Source organism: Carlito syrichta, unplaced genomic scaffold (genome assembly GCF_000164805.1).
Source record: "Carlito syrichta isolate Samal-C Ts95f unplaced genomic scaffold, Tarsius_syrichta-2.0.1 Scaffold309041, whole genome shotgun sequence".
Taxonomy (NCBI): domain Eukaryota; kingdom Metazoa; phylum Chordata; class Mammalia; order Primates; family Tarsiidae; genus Carlito; species Carlito syrichta.
In genome coordinates, this window is record NW_007253137.1 from 87,182 (window position 1) to 93,181 (window position 6,000).

At 39.7% G+C, this 6,000-nt stretch overlaps 1 protein-coding gene across 1 annotated transcript in view; it reads left to right on the forward strand.

Moving 5' to 3' along the window:
- PTPRB (protein tyrosine phosphatase, receptor type B) overlaps positions 1-6,000 on the forward strand; it is a 141,858-nt gene that overhangs the window by 25,853 nt on the left and 110,005 nt on the right. The gene's annotated exons all lie outside the window — the stretch shown is intronic.

Sequence of the window (6,000 nt, forward strand, 5' to 3'; positions counted from 1 at the left end):
ATATCAGGAAACCTTAAAGATGTGTTGGAGAGAAATGGCGGAGCCTGCTGTCGAGACATATCCGGCACTCCCACCCCTCCCTTCCAGTATTAAAAAAAAAAAACTCCCAAGTGCAGTGGCGGTGGCTCATGCCTGTAAATCCTAGCACTTGGGAGGCTGTGGCAAGAAGATTCCCCAGGAATTAGAGACCAGTCTGGGCAACATAGGGAGGCTTTGCCTCTACCACTGCTACTACTACTACTAATAATAATAATAATAATAAAATTAACTGGCATGGTGACATTCACCTGTAGTCCCAGCTACTTGGGATACTAGGTGGGAGGATTGCCTGAACCCAGAATGTCAAGGTTGCAGTGAGTCACGACCATTCCACTGCACTTCAGCCTGAGTGACAGAGTGAGACTTCAACTCAAAAAAACAAAAACAAAAAAACTCTTGACATGTCTGAGCAGCCATTAAATATTTTCAGAGCTGATCTACAGAAGAGTTTCTATTAGGTATAAGAAGAAAAGCAATAATAATTTATTGCCATTTGGTTGTTTTTAAAAAGACAATCTCATCCAAGGACTTCGTAATCCTCTAGTATTACCAAGCGCTCATCATCCATGATTTATTTTAATGTGACTCATGGAATAGTATTACTACTAATAATCATAGAACTTAATATTTATTGAGCCCTTTGGCCAGAAATTGTACTATGCATATAAATACCTGCACTTTCTCATTTAATCCTTGCAACTGTCCTAATACTTTTATTGTTTTCATTTTCCTAGAGACCTGTGATCCAGGAAGTTTAGCTAAAAAGATTCCTTGAATAATAAATATCCCAAACTGTTTCTCTAAACACAAAAAAGGATGGTCATGATTTTTCTTAAAAAAACAATTTATCAAATTAATGTTTCTTACATGTTAATGCATCTCTTTTTAAATGCTTGACATCTGCTGCAGGTTAAAATTGTATTCACTTTTGCCATAAATTTTTATTGAGTCAGTTCAAATTAAAACTTAGAAAAGTATTTGCCATTTGTTTTTAATTGGCACATTCCCTTGCTTGCTATGCTTTTTTCTTTAAAAAAACAAAAGAAGAAGAAGAAGAAGGAAAAGCCTCAAGTGAGATTTGTATAACGCAACTACTTCCTGGGAGGAAAGGGATCAAACTGGACTTAAATCTAAGAATTATTAACTTTGATGTATTTCGATCCTTTTTCCTTTTGAGAAGTTACAAATATCAAAATGTGAATATTATATATTATAAAGATCACTAAGTAAAACTTAAATGACACATTCTAAAATTGTTCAAGACCTTCTAAAGCATCTATGTAGCTTTTTATAACCTGAGAGCTTAGTAAAATTTAAGAACAAAAGAACAAAATATCATAAAATTTCCTGAATATAAAGTGATATCTGGTATAGGACTTATGGTACAATCTGAGACTTTTGTTTGGAATTTGAGTAGCTTTGGCTCACCAACAAGAACAGGAGAGCTTGTTAAAACACAGATTCATAGGTTCCACACCCAGCGTTTCTGTTTCCTTAGGTTTGTGGTGAGACCGTACAGTTTGTATTTCTAGCAAGTTCTCAGATGATGCTAATGCTACCCTTTGAGAACCACTGTCCTAAAGGGCAATGCCTCCTTCCTTCTCCTTTTTCTCCTTTCATCTTCCCTCCCACTCTTCTCTTTTCCCACCTTTTTCTCTTTCCCTTCAAAATCAATCTTCTCTTTTTCTTTTTTAATTCCTTTGCCCTCCCCTCTTTTTCTCTCCTCTTTCCCCTCTTCCCTTCCAGGGTGGCTATTTGGGACATCTGGCAGGACCATGTTTAGAAGGACATAATAATATTTACTGAGCAGCTACAAAGATCCATTGAGTGGGTTAGCAGATATTGGTTGAGATTCTACTGTCTGCCAAACCCTGTGCAAGAAGAGCAAGACAATGGCTCTGTCCTCAGCCAAGCACAGTGGCTCATGCCTGTAATTCCAGCACTTTGGGAGGCTAAGGTGGAAGGGTCGCTTGAACACAAGAGTTCAAGACCAGTCTGAGTAATGTAGCGAAATTTCTTCTCTACAAAAAATTTTAAAAATAAAAATTAGCCAGGCGTGGTGGCATGTGTCTGTGGTTCCAGCAACTCAGGAGGCTGACAGAAGAGGATTGCTTGAGATCATTGGTTGGAGGCTGTGGTGAGCCATGATTGTGCCACTGTACTCCACCCTGAGCAACAGAAGAAACCTTGCTAAAAAAAAATAACAATAATAAATTAAAATTTAAAAAGTTGTAGCCTCATCAGCAAACAAAAAAAGAAAGAAAATTAACTTTAAAAAAAGTCTCTGCCCTAACAGAATTACCCATATGACTAGGGAAGCCAGATGATATACAAATATGTAAATAACTAGATTACTTTTAGGTCATGGGTGAGAAGTCTGGATTACTTTTACCAATTCACTGTGCCCCACCCTCATCTGCCCAGCAACTCTCCCACCCCAAGCCTACCCTCATACACAGTTCATACCCTGGTCTAAAAGTAGTAATTATTGGGCAGGTTGTGATGGTGCACACCTGTAATTCCAGTATTTTGGGAAGCTGAGGTGGGAAGATTACTTGAACCCAGGAGTTCAAAATCAGCCTAGGCAACACAGTGAGACCTCGTCTTGAAAAATAAATAAATACACAAATAAATAATTTTAAAAATTAGTGAGGCATGGTGGTGTGCACCTGTAGTCCCAGCTACTCTGAAGGCTAAGGTAGGGAGGGTTGCTTGAGCTCAGGAGGTCAAGATTGAGGATGCAGTGAGCCGTGAGCATGCCACTGCACTTCAGCTTGAGCAACAGAGTGAGACCTTGACTCAAAAGTAATAATCATAAAATAAAATAAAGTGGTAATTATCTAACAGAGGCTCCTGGGCCCCTGATGACCAGTCGTATCATTCAACAACTATGTTCGTGATGTTATAAGATCCATGAATTCATAGTCAATGATTATGTTAATCATAACATAAATGTTAATTGCTATAACAATTTTTTTAAGCAGCTGTTTGTTTACTCATATCTAATTAAAAGCAGCCCTGTCCTTCCCATCATGTCATCTAGGAAAGGTTTCTAGTGACAGGGAGAAGAGGTTAATCCCAAATTCCTGAATTGCAGTCACTTCTAAAGCAACTGCAGTGTCAAATGCAGGATAAATAGGCTCAAAAGAAGTTGAGGCATTCCAAACAAAGAACAAACAAATCAATTTATTTACACTTTATACAATAGTTTCAAATAAACTCCTCATATAAAAGATGATATCTGGTCCCTTTTCCTAGTTCACATACTTCCTTGAATCTATTACAATTCTCTCTAATTTCTCATGTTAATATATGTGTTTTAAAAGGAAAATTGTCTTCAGTAAAATCCTAAGTTTAAACATTCCCTATTTCCTTGTATGCTAATTTTATGGGTTATTTAGGACCCAATAATTACTTGGGAACTCTACTGTCATTCTTAAGATTCCCCCCAAAAAGAACTACCAGTAATAAACCTTTGGAAAAGAGATCTCTGTGACTATTGGTCCTTTACCTCATGTACTGCTATGATTCTTCATACACATTGAAGACATTAACATAAATAAGAGACATATGTTTCTAAATTTATATGTCCTTTAGATAGATCAAAAAGAAAATAATTGTATTTAATCAGTTCTTTTTTTCCCCTAATTTCTGTTCCCAAGGGCATTATTGGCAGATCACTATTAATAAATAGAACTTGAAACCATCTAAACTCTGTTATTGTGAGGATATTACTTTGTTTGATTGGTCCTCTTCAAACTTTGTCTTTTGGGTACATTTGCCTAAATAATAAAGAAAGTTTGTTACATAGTTTATTAAAAATAAAATATAGTTCTAAAATTAACTGATGGGGTACAATATATTGGTTCCATGTTGTGTGTGTGTTTTCTTTAAAGTATGTTTGGGAAAACTTGGAGAAAATAAGAGTCACTGAAGATTTCCACAAATGACACAAGGGTATTTAGTATATTTAAGTAGGAAGATTCTGAATCTGAGGGCCAACCTGTAAGAAAATGTTAAACCCCAATGGAAAGAACAAAAAGAAAGATTATTTTTTAAAAAGTTACTAAATGGGTGAATGAATTTAAAAGGACAATAAATGTGATTTGGGCGATATATTACTAGGCAAACCAACACTTGTGCAGCACTTTAAAGTTTGCAAAAGCATTTTAACATATATGATCTTTATTCACCATAGCTCTGAGACATATTTAGAGATGGTATGATTCCAGTTTTATGGTTGAGCAAACCACACTGTTTTCTGAAAATAGCAAAACAAGAAAAAGTTAATGGTGAAAAGGAATAAAGCTGGAGAAAGACTCCTGTGGAAACAGAAGGTTATGGGAGCCTGTAAGAAGGAGAGGATAAGGAACTTGTCTCTGATGAGGCCAAAAGGTATGCCAGGCTGTGCAAATCCATTGAACTTGGGCACAAAGAAACAAAGTAAAAGCTCTTTAGTAAAACAAGTTAACCAGGACAGAGAAATAAGGAAGATTCTTCTCCCCCAGAAATACTCAGATGTTTTAGGTTTAACCTTCTTTGAGAGTTTGCTAACCTGAAAAAGGGATTTGAGATCACTGGTCCGGCTGTCTATTAAAAGCCAGTAGAATCTCTGGAGAGAAAGAAACTTGATAATTTCATTAAGAGTTTGCAAAGACATGTTTTCTAAAATAATTGAAACCATTTTTACTTTTTTCTTTTTTCTAACTTTTTCCTCAAAGTGGATACAGTAGTATAGTAGCTAGCAAAAAGCTTTATGTGTAACGTATCTATTTGAAAAAGAAAGGAATATGTCCTTCTTCCCACTCACTTGAAAATTAGAATGTGAACTCTTTCTCTTTCAGCAGTCATTAGGAATGGTACTCAAAAAAAAACAATTAAAATTATAAAAGTTAGATATTTTTGTTTTTCAGTTATTGGGAGTTTCTCTAAAACTCATTTTCAGATGGATTTCATCTGAGTCGTAGCTATAGGGTCTACAGTTAGTGCTGGAAACTGAGTAAATGCCATTTCTTTGTAAATTTGTGGGGAACTGAGCCATCAACTGTATTTTCCACAAACGGGAGTTTACACGACTGCCTTCTGTTGGTTGGACAGTTATGGTCGAAAAGCCTTTAACTACTGGATGGTCAGTGATGAAACTGCTTCGCGGTGGGTTGAACAAATGGTGGCGACTGTGTTTGTTGTCAGTCAGCACTACTTACAAAAGATTTAGGGAGGACAGGGACCAATAGAAGAGAAAGGAGAAAGTGACTGGGAGAAAAGAACGAAGGTCAAGTTGACAACGGATGGCTCCTTTGGGGTCTTTTTCCCTTGCTAGTGTCAAGGGGATGCTTTGAGGTGAGAAGGGCAAGAGCACTCTAATAAAAGGCTTCAGGAAAGAGTGTAGGCGACCTAGGGAAATGTGCTGCGGTCAAGTTTAACCCTGGGAAAAGAGGTCCCAGAGAAAGCAGATGAGGAAGATAGGAAGGAAGATAGGGAGGGGGAGACGCTGGGTGTGGAGGGAGGAAGGGGGCGGGGGTTGGGGCCTGGAGAGTGAGCGGGAGCAGGTGCCGATCGTGGCTAAAACGACTGGTCGTGGACCACAGGGTGGGCAAAAGTGAAAGTCTAGAAGGGGGAGAAGGCCGAGTGCCGCGGACCCGGCGGGACCGCTGGCTGGGGAGGCGGCGGAGGGGCTGCGGGGGCAGCTTGGTCCGCCTCGAGCCCCCCTGGCAGCCTCGGGCGCTGGCTCCTCAGGGCTCCCTCCCTCGCCGGCGCATTGTTCCTTTGCCGGGAGACGAGGAAATTGCCTTTTGATTGCGGAAGTCCGCGGACAGGGCTCGGGGCGAGGCAGCGCGGGTCGGAATGGCAGCGTGGGAAGGGCGGCGCGCCGCCTGCCCCCGCCGCCTCTCGCGTCCGCAGCCCGCCCGGGGCGGCAGCAGCAGCAGCAGCAGCAGCGGTGGCCGCGGTGGCCCCTGCGCC